The sequence below is a fragment of the Microtus ochrogaster genome, unplaced genomic scaffold, assembly GCF_000317375.1.
Source record: "Microtus ochrogaster isolate Prairie Vole_2 unplaced genomic scaffold, MicOch1.0 UNK1, whole genome shotgun sequence".
NCBI classification, from domain to species: domain Eukaryota; kingdom Metazoa; phylum Chordata; class Mammalia; order Rodentia; family Cricetidae; genus Microtus; species Microtus ochrogaster.
The window spans coordinates 20,004,891-20,022,103 of record NW_004949099.1 but is presented as its reverse complement, the minus strand read 5'-3'; the positions used below and the strand labels follow the sequence as shown (position 1 = coordinate 20,022,103).

Sequence of the window (17,213 nt, the reverse complement as noted above, 5' to 3'; positions counted from 1 at the left end):
AGAGAGAGAGAGAGAGAGAGAGAGAGAGAGAGAGAGAGAGAGAGAGAGAGAGAGAGAAATACAGATACACATGAGGGGAGAGAAAAGAGGGAGAACGAAAAACAATAATAAATCAGGTAAAATGTTTAAGTGAAATAAAAATTTGCATGTATTTTGAATTTTAAATAATTCATCAGCTTGATATCCATTTTCCACAGTAAACTGTAATTTCTTCCCAATTGTTCTCTCATCTCATTGTCTTCTCATCCTGCTGGACCACATATCTACTTACTACATATGTTTTTTTTGCCTCTAGATACTTACTCTATTTGTCTTTTTCCCCTCCAGTTTTCAGTGTGAACACACCTATGGGATTTCAGTTGATTTTCTCCTCACATTTGCATTGGCAAATAGCAAAGGATGAACTAGATAAGTAAGAAGTAGTTTTCGGGCCAGGCAAAGGGGCAGAGAGCACAGAAGCATAAGGGAGTGCATGAAAAATTCATAAAGGAAAATGTGTTTTCTCAGCCTTGCAGAAAAAAATATTTATAATGCCCTCTACTGAACAGAAATTCAAAAAAAAAATGCTGGAGAAAATTGAAGGCTTACAAACTAGACCAAAACATCATGATACTAAGCTTTTTGTAGTATGGACAGGGTGCATGGTTGTGCTTGATGTAAAACTACTCAATCTTCTGGATTAAACTAAGGCAACGCTTGTCTCACAGCTCACTGTTTCCTCCTGGCATGCAGAACTCCTACTTCACCTTTCAGTTGAGAAGGTAACTTCCTATGAAATGGTTCTTTATATCAGCTCTGTAGCAAGTTGCCCTTTTTTTGCAGTCTTTCCTTCCTGACATGATTTGCTACATCATAAATCTGGAAATTTCAGGGGCAGATATATGTACATATTTCACAAAACTTGGATTGTGACTGTTTACATTTGGTGAGGGACAGCATGTATTCCCAGAATGAATAATTACTGACAAAATCTGTTTCTTGATGCTGTGACAAATATCTTAAAGAAAACAAAGGGGGGGGGGCAGATTTTGGATCATGATTTCAGAAGTCTCAACTCAAGAGATACCTGCTTGGTGTGGGAGCTCTTTCTATGTGTTGCTTTTATTGGTTAATGAATAAAGAAACTGCTTTGAGCCTATGGCAGGGAAGAACAGAACTGCCGGGTAAGCTATGCTGTATGTTGGGAGAAAGAAGGGCGGATACAGAGAGAAGCCATGGAGCCCCTGGAGACAGATGCTAGGAACTTTAGCAGATAATTCACAGCCTTGTGGCAAAACATAAATTACTAGAAATTGGTTAAACTAGGACGTAAGAGTTAGCCAATAAAAAGTTAGAGCTAACGGGCCAACTAGTGATTTAATTAATACAGTTTCTGCGTGATTATTTACCAGGATCTGGGCAGCCAGTAAACAAACAAGGGGCCAAGTAGCCCATCCTCCAACACCTGCTTTTATAGCTTTCTGACTACGACAGGGTTGAATGTCAGGGCAACTGGGTGATATGGAGGAGAAGTTTGCTAACTTAATAGAAGAAAAAAAAAACAGAGAACAACCATAAAGGCAGGAACAAAATGTATCTATTTGGGGGAATACCTGATCCAGACATCCACCATTCAAGGTCTTAATTATAAATTTCCCATCAAGTCCCCAAATAGTCCTACTGGATAGAAACCAAGCCTAGACACATGGACCTGTCGAGGATGCTTCCCACCCAAAGCAGACTATCAATAACTTGGCTTTTAATTTTTTGTCATTTCTTTTTCACTCAACTGTTCCTTTGATATTATGTATGCAAAGATTAATCTATATTTGTCAATCATCCTGGAATTGACACTTGAGATACTCTTCATAATATAAAACAATCTCCACAATTTTATTTTGATCTGTGATGATTTCACATTATATTTAATGTCTTATTTTTAATATTTGCTAACATCAAATCCAAGCAATATAAAATTTTTCTTTTATAATTTTAAGGGCTTTATTTGATAACTTTTACTATAGTCACAAAATTCAAAAATTCTTTCTTCTTCCAAACATTTTTTCACACAACCAAAAGAAACTCCATAACTCTATTTTGCTCCATCCCCAGGTCCTGGAATTCAACACCTTATTTATGTCTTGATAGAATGGGACATTCTGAACATTTACATATATAGGGTCAGATTATTTCATTTAGCATATTTTTAAATTTCACACAAAATACAATGTGTACCACAGTCCCATACTTTTCTATGGTTGTCAAATAATAAATTTAAGCCTAAGCCATGCTTTGTTAATCCATCCAATTGGTAGAATTCTTAGGTCTTTCCACTCTGCGAGTGATTATCATAGACAATGATACTGTGAACATTGTGCAAAGGTTTTGAGTAAGCATATTTTAAAAAAAATTGCATATTTACTTATTCTGGAAGGCATCAAGATACGTATTTTGGACAACTACATTTTCACAAGCATTTTTATAAATGTTGTGATCATCTCATTTTGTTTTTTACACTATTTGCTCATCACTTGCCAACAACCATTACCCCAGCATTCTTACAACTAAGGGGGGAATGACAGAAAGAGGCCATTAAAGTTGTATGCCAACACATAATATTGGGTGAAAAATGAATCTAAGTGTACTTTGCAACACATATCATCTCACAGTATCTGCAAAATGATTTGCCTGGTTTCACTGAGAGACAAGATGAAAAATAAATCATATCATGTATACATACTAGCTATTGCATCAACCCTTATCTTTAAGAAAATATTTTAGATATAAATAGAACTGTAACAAATGAACAAGCCAATATCAATAAATAGTAGTCATTACTATTTTTTAACATTATTACCATTAAATCCCAATCCCAATAAACTAGAAAATAGAAGGAGATAACAGAATTTCAAAAGAAAATTTTATAAATGGAGTAGGTGTATATATATATAATGATTATTGTGGACATTGAAATATTAGGTACTAATAGGTAGTTGAAATTCTGAATATGTGCACATTTTTGTTTAAATTTTAATTGGTGATTGGTGTGGGAGGATGTCTATGTTGGTATGTTCAGGTCATTGTGCTGTCCTGTAGAAGTTAAGTTGTAACCACCAGCTATCAGTTCTCCCTTTGAACCATAGAATCCAGAAATCAACTTGGGTTTTCCAGCTAGATGAGCGTTTAGCTATCCCAGAAGACCAATCTTTGTTTTGGGGTTAGTATTATCTCAGTTATAAAAAAAAAAACACCAGTTATTTAAAAGTACCAAATTACTAGTATAATACCCATAAAGGATGACTCTATTTCAAGAATGGAAGAGGATTCTAGGCAATCAGAAGAACAATTTGACAAATGAAGTCACACAGTTACTAATGAAATAAACAGATAGGTTAGAGGGAAATGAAAACATCTGACAATACCAAATATTTTTAAAGCAAACACATGACAATCTCTCCTTACACTGTCTTGCAGAAAGCAATATTTGTGTAATGATACTGCCAGGCATGATTGAGGGCATGATAGAGATTTAGAATATACCAGAATAACTGTATTTCTGTGGGAATAACCAGATACTGGCTTGGAGCAATATAAGGTCACAATGCACAGTCAACAAAGGAGATTACAAACTGTTTCACAGCATTATAGAGTTTAGCCCCTGAAGATGCCTTAGGCTTAAAATAAATGGGCTATGGGGATGAACATGTGCAGTACTGTCACAGAGAGTTATCGGGCAGTTAATGTGCTGGGCATTTTATTTATGTTTGCAAAGACCCTGGGCTGAAAATTCTGTCTTCCTCCTTCATTAACAGTGACAAAGAGTACACTGAAGTTCAAAATAAATTAAATAATTTGGCAAAGACTCCAACTACTGCTTCATATACTCAGCCGAACAGTGTAATACTTGTTAATCAATGAGAAGGCATCAAAGACGTCTAAATTAAAGGTCGACCAAGCAACCACAGAAATCAAACGATTATTAGAAATATTAGAACTGAGATTATGCAATCTCTTAAGTGACCAGGAAAACTTTTCTCACTTGCCTTGTTAGGTCACAACCAGCTCTTAGCAGTGAGTCTTTCTGCTTCATCTCACCAGCAAGTCAGGAACTGTCAAGGCTGTAGAAAACAGCACCCAAATCTCAGCTTTCACTCATGGAGACAGTTAGGTGCCTTCTCAGAAAGGCTGCTCCTGTCACTCTGAGCCTCTGCTGGAAGTTGATGCCCGGATGACGTTCTTCCCCCAGGTGTTCTGAACAGAAACCATGTGTGTCATTTTCATAATGTGTCTAGCTTCTGTCAGGCACTAAACTTTGCTGGCATTGAGGTTTTTAGAAGTATTTTCAAGAGTTGTGACTCTGAGTATCAAAAGTATCAAACTTTATTCAGTTCTCAAAGCTGACAAAGGAACAGAATAGGGTTTGGCATTTCCACTATGCATGTATATGTATATGTGTGTGTACATATATATGTATATGTTTATGACTATTGTCTTCTTTTTTGAGGTATTTTGTACTTTCTAGGATTGCGACTATGTACTTTAAAATGAATCAATAGCTGAAGACCTCATAGTATGTTGCTGAATTATGAATTCTGAAATTAACTTGCCAGCATTTTACTTTCAGGGCTCAATACCTGGAAATTTGAGAGAAGGGACGCTATTCCTATATCACAATCTGAACCAGAAATGTAGACACAATCAACAAGAAATTATACAAACAAGCTTACAAACAAACAGGGATGAGGACTGTTACTTTTATTAGGTTTTTAATAAAAATTGATTGCATTTCACTTAATCCTTGAATCAGTATTTGACATCACATAATAGGTGCTGTCTAAAACTTACAGTACACAAGGTAGCTGGTTGCACACTGTTTTGCTCTGAAAATTGCCAATTCGTCCATTGTGATTTTTTTCCTTTAACCAGAATATTTAACAAGTGATTCTGCTTTAATATGATACTTTCTTCAACTCCAGCCATACTATTAATATATAATCTTTCCTAATCAGTATGCTCATTTGGATGTTGTGGGAATATAAAAGAGTTCTACCATATGCAAGAATAAAGTATAACAAAGGTTTATTTATCTGGGGATAAACTCAAAGAAATTGTAGTGATCTACTGTCCTCTACATATTCTGGGGACTGGAGCCAAATCCAGCAGCCAAGAGGCTGTACAAGCTTTTATTTTTTTATTGATATTTATTGAGCTCTACATTATTCTCTACTCCTCTCCCTGCCATTCCCCTCCTGTTCAATCCTCCCCCAAGGTCCCCATGCTCCCAATTTACTCAGGAGATCTTGTCTTTTTCTACTTTCTACTTGCAAGCTTTGCATCTGCATTTATAGTACATGAAACCATGCCCAAGGTGGGCCATTATCTTGAAGGCTATTTGCTGAAGGAGTTCTCACAGAACCTACCCCTTTTGTCTAAATAAGAGAGTTTTAAGCCTAATACAAAACTATATACAATAAGAACAAATATTAGGTGTTGTCCAGGGAAAAGAAGAGGCAATACATACATAAAAAGTAGAAGTACAACCAGCATGAAAAACATCAAATAAGAAACATATGCTAGAGCCGGGTGATGGTGGCGCACGCCTTTAATCCCAGCACTTGGGAGGCAGAGGCAGGCGGATCTCTGTGAGTTCGAGACCAGCCTGGTCTACGGAGCTAGTGCCAGGACAGGCTCCAAAGCTGCAGAGAAACCCTGTCTCGAAAAACCAAAAAAAAAAAAAAAGAAACATATGCTAAATGTTTCAATAGTTATCCTATCCTAAGGAGTCTAAGTCTTATATTAAAAATGGCTTGGCTAAGTCATGAGAGGAAATTTACTATGACTATCTTGTCTTCAACCACATCAAATACCTGAGAAGGGAAATAATATTTCTTGAGTAAACAAGAAGTTTAATCAAGCAACTTCCAAAAGGGGCAAGAAATGACAGAGACAACCGGCTATTTGGGCAATCACTCAGTGATTTGTAGTTTGGCTAAGGCCTAGAGTAACTGACAGACCATTTTTAGAGTCAGGAAAATTTAAAAAATGATGTGCGATGTCCTTCTACATACGTTTTGCTTTATTGGTTGATGAATAAAGCTTCTCCGGCCTATAGCATGGCATAATAAAACCAGGCAGGAAATCCAAACAGAGATAGAGAGAGAGAGTAGGCAGAGTTGGGAAGATGCCATGTAGTTCCCGAAAGAAAGAGATGCTGGATCCTTACCAGTAAGCAACAGAGTCATGCTGATACATAGATTAATAGAAATTGGTTAATTCAACATGTAAGAGCTAGTTAAAAATATGCCTGAGTCATTGGCCGAACAGTGTTTTAATTAATACAATTTCTGTGTGATTATTTGAATCTGAGCAGTCAAGAAATGAATGAGCATCCTTCATTTACAGGATGTGTCTATTATATTAGTTTTGCATTCTATATGCTTGTGTCACTCATGCTTGGATGTTGTAATCAAACCTATGTGAGACATCTTGCATTCATAGAAAGTAAACACTCTAGGTTGGCATTCTTCGCTTATCTAAAACTGTTCTCTGTTTTCTTTCCTTATGAATATGGCCTTTGACAGCTGGTCTACAAACCTAGCAGGGAAACAAGAGCTTTAAGTTTAATAACTGCACCAGTGAGATTATAAACTAAAGATAAGAATCAGATTTACTTAGAATAACTGAAATGGTGATGGCCCTCCTTAGAATGTTTATTGTATGTACAAAACTCTTATCTCAAATCCTACTTATTTACCTCTCTTAATAGCATTATGAAATGCATTAAGCCTATTTTGTGATTGAGTAGCTATAAAACACTGAGTTGGGAATGTTTTTCTTTTTTTTTTACCACTAGCCATGTAAGATAAGGAATTCAAAATCATCTTGTCAATTTAACACCCTTTATCTTAGCTTTGATGTTGTAAGACATTTTATTTAGCATTCTTCTCTGCATATAATTGGAACTTTCCATGCACAAAGTAGCAATACTTCCCCTTTATTAACTATGCTTTCTGCTTCTCTCCATATCCCTAATCAAAATTTTGCTTTATTTTGAGATCTGTGGTTTCCAAAACTCATGTAGAGCAGGGTGTATAGCCTGGTTGACAGGGAAGTGAGATTCTATCACTAAGTATTACCCTGTTTCCAGAGTTCCTGTTGGTTTATTCTCATGCCTTGTCAGTTGCCAGCCACATTGTTGAGGGTTGCTGAAAAGCACAGACTAAGAGTTTGTCTTTAGTCAGTTCCAAAGACTAAGCAATTAGTGCAAACTACTTCATTGATTTATATTAGTTTTGTGATTCAAATAAAATGAGCTCATTTTGATTTTTATTTCTTTATTGATTATATTTTTGTTTGTTTCCTTAGGGTAGATTTTCTACATAAGCTATTGGCTTCCCTTATTTTTTTAAATCATTTTCTGTACATTAAATTTTCTATGTATCTTTTTAGATACTAAATGACATACAGAGAGGGGGCCCATTTAGGAAATATAGTATGTGGATTATTGGGCTTCAAATTTGGTCTGCATTTTTATTTTCAATTTTCTGTTAAAAATATTTAAGTTGGTATCCTGTCTGCTTCTCGTATTGTGCTGATTCCATTGAATGACTCAGTCATGCAAGGAAGGAAGAATTGACCGATAAGTTCAATAAATAGCATTGTGCTGAATTTGCTGAGTCTCCAAACAGAGGCAGAAGTAAGTACAAATGTGCCAGGTAGGTGTGTTTCACCTACAATGGGAGATAATCAATGTATCCCAAGTGAGAGGAGGACAAATCAGGAGGATAGCCAAAGTGCATATGCTCATCTGAATGAGAATCTGACAACAATGGAATCAGCAGAAAGCTGGATAATCATTCACATGTGTGTTCTACACAGGAAAATTCAACACAAAGACACTGAAAGGTGCAAAATAATACCTATTCTGGATGCACTAGAACAAATCAGCATCCTGAAAGGAAAAAAGTAAGAACAAGCCTAAGAAGGGATTATGTTTTCTGGCAAGCAGAGGCTACAGAAGGCTGCATTCTTTTCTGTGCTTCTCAGTAAACCATTGAGGGGGGGATGTTTCTTTAGCTTCATTGATTGTTTCTAAAGCTGCATGATGCTTTACATGATACTGCAAAATTAGAGTCACTTTCTTGATATCTGAAATATTTGGTGAATAGACAGTTTTGCTGATCGTTAAATCAGACTGATGCCATGCTACCGATACACATGCTTAATACAAAGGGAGAAAAAAGAGTTTATATCACATTCTGAAGTGACTCATGAAGCCATTTGTGGATTTTTATAATTGTAAAACTCTCTTGATGAAAATACACATGTTTTAAAACATAGCACTCTATTGTTTGTTGTCTTACTCTTCTTGGTCTGATTTTAGCAAACTTATCAATCTTTAAAAATACAATCTAGCCTATTATTTAACTTTTATAAAGGATGTAGACTACCACAGGCACAAGGCTTCTTTGAAAACAATTCTTTGCAGTCATCTATGTTTTATCATTATGAAATGGAAGATTTTAAACGGAGAAAGGGATGCTACCAACACATCTCAGTAGGTGAAGTGTTTGTTTCTTAAGTAAGAAACCCTGAGTTTTCTCTCCAGAAACCATGTGAAAAATCCAGAGTGGAACGTTGCCAGCTTACAAGGGAGAAAAGCAATCAACAGTCCTATCCAGCTGTAAAGTCTATAGAGTACAAAGCTGACCAGCATAGCAAGATGTCCTTAAGAGTGCAAGAGTTGCATTTCTATCTTGGAGGCAAACAACAGCTGTCTAGTTGAAATTAAGGAACTCAATAGGAGATACTTCATGTCTGATACTATAAATGGCCAACTATTTATGACTGGTCACAGACCCTAGAGTAAAACTTACTGCCACTGTCCTAAGACAATATACTTTATAGCTGCATTCTACACATTTATTCGCATGATTATGTAAGTGCAGCTCTCTCTTCTCATCAAAGCAGCTTTTTTGGGGGAAGATCATCACAAAAAGCAACAACTGGGCAAAATGAAAAGAATAACTGACAATGTGATACCCAATCCTAACTGATACATCTATATCACAATCTCTACACCCAAAGGTTACAAAACTGTGGAAAAGGGAGTGGAAAGCTTGTTTCCCTAAACAAAATCTGCAAAATGACTGCATCAGTTGGTATGCTAACATGAATGGGGAAATCTCACAAGTTTCTACCCCTATACAGAGCTTACAATTAGTGTATAGTGAGAGAGAAAGAAAGAATGCGTCTTTTCTAGGGAAGAGACCTCTGACACACCTTCTAATCATCCCCACTTGGTCAGCCCTAAACCCATATATGTGAGCAATACCAAATAGAGCTCATGAATTTGAAAGTGAGGTAGTGAAATACAAGAAGTTGTAGGGGGATAGGAAAGGGTAAAATTCATGTAAATAGAGTATTGATGCATGATATTGTCAAAAACCAAAACCCAAGTTTTAAATTTTAAAAAAAAGCAGGCATGATAGCACACACATCATAATCCCAGTGCTGAGAAGATAAAACATGTGGCTGTGCAATTTACCTGACTAGCAAGACTAGCCTAGAAAACAGGGTTTAGCTCACAGAATCACTATATAACAAAAATCAAGTTGTTTAGTATTTGTAATAATATTCAATTAAGAAGATTCAATGTAAACATGCACAGAAGTATTATCTACCTCATATTTGCTTGTGTTCATGTGATTTTTAAGATATCATTTAAACACTGGTTTATCCAGGAAGAGAGTCACATAATAGTTATTCACTTTAGGAGATATAAAAATATTCAGGAGCGGGCATGGGGAGAAACCTTAGTGGTTAAGAACACTTATGGCTATCGTTATGGCATATATATATATATATATGTATATATATATATCTGTAATATACATATAAAATACATATACATTTAACACATAACATAGATATATATATTTGTTAAATATAACAAGTTTGTACATATTTATATATTTGATAAAATAGTAACCTAAAACTTTATATGAAATACACACTAGGTATTCTAATGCATCTGATAAACAGAAAACATTTTTGTTCATGCACTTTTAATATTATTGCATTATTACTCATATGTGGTAACTCATAATCCCTCCAAATTCTAACAAAGAAATGTGTATTTTGAGTTGTTTTGAGCACCAGAGTTTTAGATTTGTCTTTCCCACATGCTTTTGCCTATCACCCTAAATCCTCAGATTCAGATCTTTTACTAAGATTTATTACAGATCTTTAGAACTCTAATAGAGTTTTATTACTAGTTTTGAATTCTTAAGACTATGTTCTAACCAGAGGAGTTAACCACTATAGCATCTGGACTAGAACTCTGGCTAGTATGTAACATCTTTAATAGGAAGCTTGAAAGCAAAGTCTTAGCTTTATTGTACAGGTTTTCTTTATCTTGGGTCATGTTCATAGAACTTCTCTCTCCTTTGAATTTCATCTCTCTCCTCCTACTGGGATACCTTTTGAACCTTCTTTTATCAAGGCAGCCATCTCTAACCTTCTAATGTGTGGAAAATATCGCTGGAGGTAATTGTAACAATAGAAATGACATGTTCCAGTTACTGTTGTCACTTAACCATAAAAGGAAGAGGCATGTAAACAGAATTAGAGGAAAATTAAAACAAGGAAAAGCATTTGTTTGGGGTTAGAAGTGACAAGTAAACAAACATAGTGTCTAAGAAATTCATAGATTTGGAAAACAGCAATGTCCTGAATGAATCTTTGAATGTGGATGAAAATTAGTGCCTGATATGGCTTCCACAGAAGAGACATGTTCATTAATCTTCCCAAAGATACGCAATAGTAAGTTCCCTACAAAAGCTTCCAGAGGACACTTATATTGCACACATAAAATTAGAACAAAGCTAAATATCACACATTGGAGAAAGGAGAAAGAAAGTTTTATTTGTTGTGTTTGTTTTCGTTCTAATGCACATCAGGGTAAATATTATCATATCCACTTATACAGAGAAACTGAGATTCAAGGAATTAATTATGAATCTGGATAAGTGGAAGAGACTCAATTAAAAAATAGGTGTATTAGAGTACAAACCCTGGTACTTTTCATTACACATTGGAATAGGTAGAAAGGAGAAAAGTAAAATGTAGTCCTGGTCATTGGTGTGCTAAGGAATTTCTGTGTTATGTGGGTGGATCTAAGAAATCTATAGACCAACTATGAAGATTCAAATATGGTATCAACCAGAAATACAATATCTACCTGTATTACCAACTTATTACAAAACAAAATTGTTGCCTCATATCAAATCATAACTCATCAGCTATAACACTTGGCAAAAATGAGGCTAAGAAGTAAAATTAAAGGACTCTAAAATCAATGACTAAGAAAACCAACTCAATGGGTCTTATCAGACTAATACAATCATTTTCTATAATGCAAAGCAACTTAAAAAATATCTCTTAAAAATGCATGTATGTGGTATATATGAATGTGTAATGTGTGTGTATCTGTGATTTATATTTGAATTTGCTGTGTGTGTGTGTGTGTGATGGTATATTTATGTGAGGTGTATAAGTATGCATGTGTGCAGGTGGGTGGATTTGTATATGGTTCATGTGTGTGTATGCATGTGTGTGTGTAGAGGTGTTTAAGTGTGTGGTGTAAGCATGTATGGTATGCATACATGTGTAGTGTGGTTTAATGTGTGTACATAAATGTGTATGTAAATGGTATGCAAATGTGTGTACACGGTGTGTGTGTGTGTGTGTGTGTGTGTGTGTGTGTGTGTGTTACAAATGTTTTGTGCAAGCATCTATGCATACCCATGCAAAGGTCAGAGCAAGATTTTCAAAAAACTACTGTCTTGAGACGTGATTATTACTGAACCAGTAGTGATTATTTTATCTAGGCTGCTGAGCCTATTAAATAGGTACTTGTTATACATATTAACATTGTTAGGTTCATGATGCAAATGTTTTTACATACATTGTAATCATCATCTTCCTTGCCCGAAAGAAAGTATTTTGCATCTCACTGGATAAGAACATGTGAACACACACACACGCACACACAGAGATACATATACTCCAAACACACTATTGTTGATACACATGCAATAATATTATTTTTGATTTTTTATGTTTTTGAAAGTCTTTTAATAAGAATTTGCTTGTACATAGCAACTCAAAACCTGATGATTACCTGACCACTGACTTGTGATATGACAGACAGACAGATTTCTGACTTTGGATATGACAGGCAGACAGCCTGACTGACATGAAGGAAGAAGGATGGATGGAAAGAAGGAAGGAAAGAAGGAAGAAAAGATGGAGGAAGGGTGGATATGGGAGCAGGGAAGAAGATATCTTAATTAAGGGAGCCATTTTAGGGTTGGCAAGAGACTTGGCTCTAGAGGGGTTCCCAGGTGCTCAAAGGGATGTCACCAACTAGGTCCTTGGGCAGCAGAGGAGAGTGTGCCTGAGCTGGCCTTGTCCCATAGCCACACTGATGAATATCTTGAATATCACCAATGATATTCGTCTGGCAATGGATGGAGATAGAGACAGAGACTCACATTGGAGCACTGGACTGAGCTCCCAAGGTCCAGATGAAGAGCAGAAGGAGGGAGAACATAAGCAAGGAAGTCAGGACCACAAGGGTGCGTCCACCCAGGGAGAAGGAGGGACTCATCTAATGAAAGCTCATCAAGGCCATCTGGACTGGGACTGAACGAGCATGTGATCAAACTGGACTCTCTGAATATGGCTGACAATGAGGGTGGACTGAGAAGCCAATGATAATGACACTGGGTTTTGATTCTACTGCATGTACTGGCTTTTTGGAAGCCTAGTCTGTTTGGATGCACACATTCCTAGACCTGGATGGAGGAGGGAGGACCTTGGACTTCCCACAGGGCAGGGAACCCTGACTTCTTTTAGGACTGGAGAAGGAAGGAGAGGAGAAGTGAGGGGAGTGGGAGGGAAATGGGAGGAGATAGACATCTTTAATAAATAAATAAATAAATAAATATATAAATAAATAAAAACAAAAATTTATACATTAATTTCAATTTTGTTCCTAGCTTACATGAACTATGTAATTACTTTGGATCTATCACACAGAGATGTTTTATAAATTAATTTTTCATATGCCTCAAGCCGTACAGACCTGTAGTTACAGAAACACACAGCTTAACTTTAGGAAGATATGCAGGGACAAGCTCTGGCACTGAGAAATCTACAAAGGACCTTATAAAGCTTCACAACTTCCCTGTAACTCATGGGACCGAAATTACTAATGCTTGTTTTGATTTGACTATACAATAATAAAAAACCAATATCTGAGAGTACAAATACTGACTCCTCTCTAGAGAGAAGGTATAATTTATTAACAAACAAAACACACTAAAGATTGTGTGGTGAATCTAATAACATTGAAATACGTTTTCCTATAAATAAATACTCATAGTCACACAGTGAATAATTATGAAACCAACTATTAAGCTAAAGAGCTGAAACATATCTAAGAAAATGATTTCACATCAATATTCAATGAAAAGTAAAATAAATGCGGTGTTTTATAATGCTTAACTTCAACCACAACTATCATCAGGCAATATTTTCATAGCACAAACTAATGTTCACAAGAATGTTCACTAAACTATGGTTTTATTGTTTGTTTGTTTAATTAGATAGACTTTCATCTAACTCTAGCTGGACTCAAACTCAATATGTAGCAGTAAATTACTCTGTACTTCTGATTCAAATGTCACCCCTTTCCCATATATGAACCATAATTGACCATCTGTTCAAAGCGCAGTATTGATACACAAATTATAAAGGGCAGATTACAATTCTTCATTAGTAACAGAGATGGCAATAACTCTAGTCAATGGATGTACATGTTTCAGAAGACAGGTCCATAAGAATGATGAAAAAAGCCTCTAGGCTTTGGCAATGAAAGCATATTAATTATTGAATAAGAGGGTGTTCAATACACAAACCATAAATACCCAAAGGAAAGTTTTCCTTATAAAAGAAAGTTGATTAATAAGGTAATTTTAGAAATTATGATTATAAATTAATAAACAATCTGTAGTTTTTTATTTTGCTTGTAATAGCTACAATGAGTTTTATTACTTTTATAATCAGAAAAATTATAGTTTTTATTTTAGAAAATAGTAAAGCTAAATCAAGAAAGTACTCATTAAATTTAACATAAGATTTTAATATTTTAATAACATTTTTCATGATTAAATTCTCTGATGATTAGAAATTTAGAACTACACTGTTTTGCAGGCTAACCTGCTTTTGATACTTAAAAACTTATGATCGTGTTCCCATATTTCCAAATGTTATTGTGAAATGCAAGACATTAATGACGTTTTAGTATTCACTGTATTATGTCTTGGTTATTCATGATTTACATTTCTGATATATATAGAAAGTAATAACATGATATGTTTGTGGATTACAGAAAGATATTTGCTGGATAAATCTCATATAAAATAGTTATACAGGATTCTTCAGTCAGAGGTAGTAAATGCCTCTTCATTTAAAAATCAAGTAAGGCATATTCCACAGTTTAAGACACCAGTGTTGATTTTGTTGCAAAATAACAGTGCAGCAAATTCAGAAGCAAGGATGTACACAGTTAGCCAATAATCTAAATTGTTCGTCATATAGAATTACACAGTTTGTTCTTCAACGATCTAACGAGCACTTTTCTGACAATGATTTGGCTACATGGCGGCTGGTAAGCCACTTGCTGCCAGGCCTAAGGGCCTGAGCTCAAATCACTGGACTCACACAGTGGAAAAAAGAACGAGCTCCCTGATATTGTTCTGATATACATACATGCTCCTTGGCATACCGGTACAGTAACTAACTAACTAAACTGAACTAACAAACTGATGAACTACCAACAAACTAATTTAACAAACAAATAAATACATATAATTGTTATTTCAGAATACTGGTAATTAATCTTGTGGAACATGCTAACATTAACACATTTTATCTTCACAGTGTAAATACTTTTATGAGCTTGTTCAAGAAATAAAGTAAGGAAAAGGGATTGTACAGTATCTTTACTTCAGGGTCAGGATATAAATTAATTTTTTATCTTCAAAATGATAACTATAATAACAAAGCATGAGGTTCATTCAGGAACACATTTCTGCATGAGATTCATGATTAGATTCCAGGTATGAAACAGCGTGGCTTCCTGTGAGTCTTTGCTGACACTAACAACATTGTCGAGGTATATGATATCATTTTGCATTTAATTCAAGGTGCAGAATAATCCACCTCACTAACCCTTATTTCTGGAGAGCAAAATATATTATATAGGACCTCACACAAAACAGGTCACAAAACAACATGTATGAATTGTATTCTCCCTGTTACAGTGTCATCAAAGCTAAGACCAGCCTAATTTCACAAGATCCACTCAGATTTCTAGAAAGCTGAAACGTAGAAAGGTTCAGCCGTAGACATAGATCTTTAGGCAGGAACAATGATCAGCACAATCCTGTAAGGATTAATGCCTTCCATAGGACAAGGCTGGTGAATTGTATATTAAACTCTGCACTTGAGCTGGAAGCTCAACTATGAGAAATGAACAGATCGGAGAGAGCTGAGCCACATCCTGCCTCCCTCCCCAGGGCTCACAAAGGGATGTAATTGCCCTGTGTGGTCTCATTTTCTTGACTCTTCCTCAAACAAATCATATGGTTCCTGATACACTATGACCACAGTGAACATATCCTCTCCTCCTTGTCATCAGGAGTGTGTACAGACCCACAGATACAGTACACAACCCAGGTGTTTCACATATTCCTTTCCCAATGTGCCCTGAAAATTACCTGTGGACACAAAAGGTTTTCCACATGTTAGTATATGTGTTCTTGACTTGTTCTCATGCTTAAAGCCAAGTGATATATTTATAGCAGATGATTTCACATAATACTACGTATTCCTTCCTTCCTCTCTGTCCCTGTCTAGATATTGGGCACACAATGAGTGACACCCAGTTCAAGACTTTTTGAGATATTATTTTCCATATAACTGTCAACTCTAGAGCTTCATTTTTAAAATAAGGAAATAAACCTTATAATCCATTAAATCATAGTTTTAATATAACCTGTTACACCCTAGATATAACTGCCTTAATTTAGCAATGCATTGAAGAAAGGTATAATCCTTTGGAAGATCTCATTTTTATCATGATATTCCCAGGCATGTTTGGCTGATTTCTTAAGGCAACTATAAGAATTGACACCAGAACCTGAAGTATTTACAGGCACTTGCTGACCAATTCTTTGACAATGTATGCAGTGATGAACCCCAACAGTGCCACTTTCTGACTATCATTCTGAGTCATCCAATCAGTACTCAGTGCTAATCAGTACTCAGTGCTCAACTTAGTCTGGGCCTATGAACAAAGAATCATTTAGAGATGCTGGCATGCATAGTGTGGACTCGCCAAACTAAGGAGATTCATCCAGGAGAACATATCTTATTTCAAGAATATAAATGAATTAATCAGTAAGCTTGCCTCCCTTTGCCAGAAACATCCCTGATTAAATTTAATGCAGTGAATTTGTGTAATCACCACCCAACTAGCCACTGATTAAACAAAAGCCTCTAAGCACTAATTCTCCTAATGTGCGGTTTATTTTTGCTTGCCTATGAAGGGCACACCTTGAAAACTTTGCTGATTTCTGTGATTCTCCATTGAGGATTCAGTGTGGAATTCTTTTTTCTTAAGGCAGTCCAGTTCCTTTAGAGGCAGGGCAATGAAGGCAGCAGACATTTTGATAAATGCTTGCTTGGCTGACTTGTCATTGGGATACTGGGAGTTCTTACTACCTTGCAGGCCAGTGGAGAATCTGTTAATCACAAATAAGAGTCATTTAATTTCCTCTCTCCTTATGTTATCAGAGTAGAAAAAACTGCCATGAGATGTTTATTCTAACAACAACAACAAAGAAATTGGGGAACAAGGATTTTGATTCTGTGTAGCCCACACATTTTACACATTTTAGATATGCTTCTATTTTGCACTAACAGAAGTTATAAAGGAGATAAATGGATTACAGAACATGTAGTCAAAGACAGATTTTCTGTCAGTGGATTGTTATTTTCATTTTAGATAAACAACAGATAATAAATGCAAAGATGACAAATAGATAGATAGATGATAGATAGATAGATAGATAGATAGATAGATAGATAGATAGATAGATAGA

At 35.6% G+C, this 17,213-nt stretch overlaps 1 protein-coding gene across 5 annotated transcripts in view; it reads right to left on the bottom strand.

The window, feature by feature from the left end:
- The window catches only part of Cntn4 (contactin 4), a 1,000,475-nt gene that overhangs the window by 824,950 nt on the left and 158,312 nt on the right, over positions 1-17,213 (bottom strand). The window contains exon 1 of one of the 5 annotated variants that reach the window (XM_026788154.1): positions 16,666-16,684. The exons of the other annotated variants lie outside the window; for them this stretch is intronic. The gene's annotated coding sequence lies outside the window, so the exon portion shown is untranslated. Of the gene's footprint in view, positions 1-16,665; positions 16,685-17,213 lie in introns of those variants that run through there. 5 annotated transcript variants of the gene reach the window in all.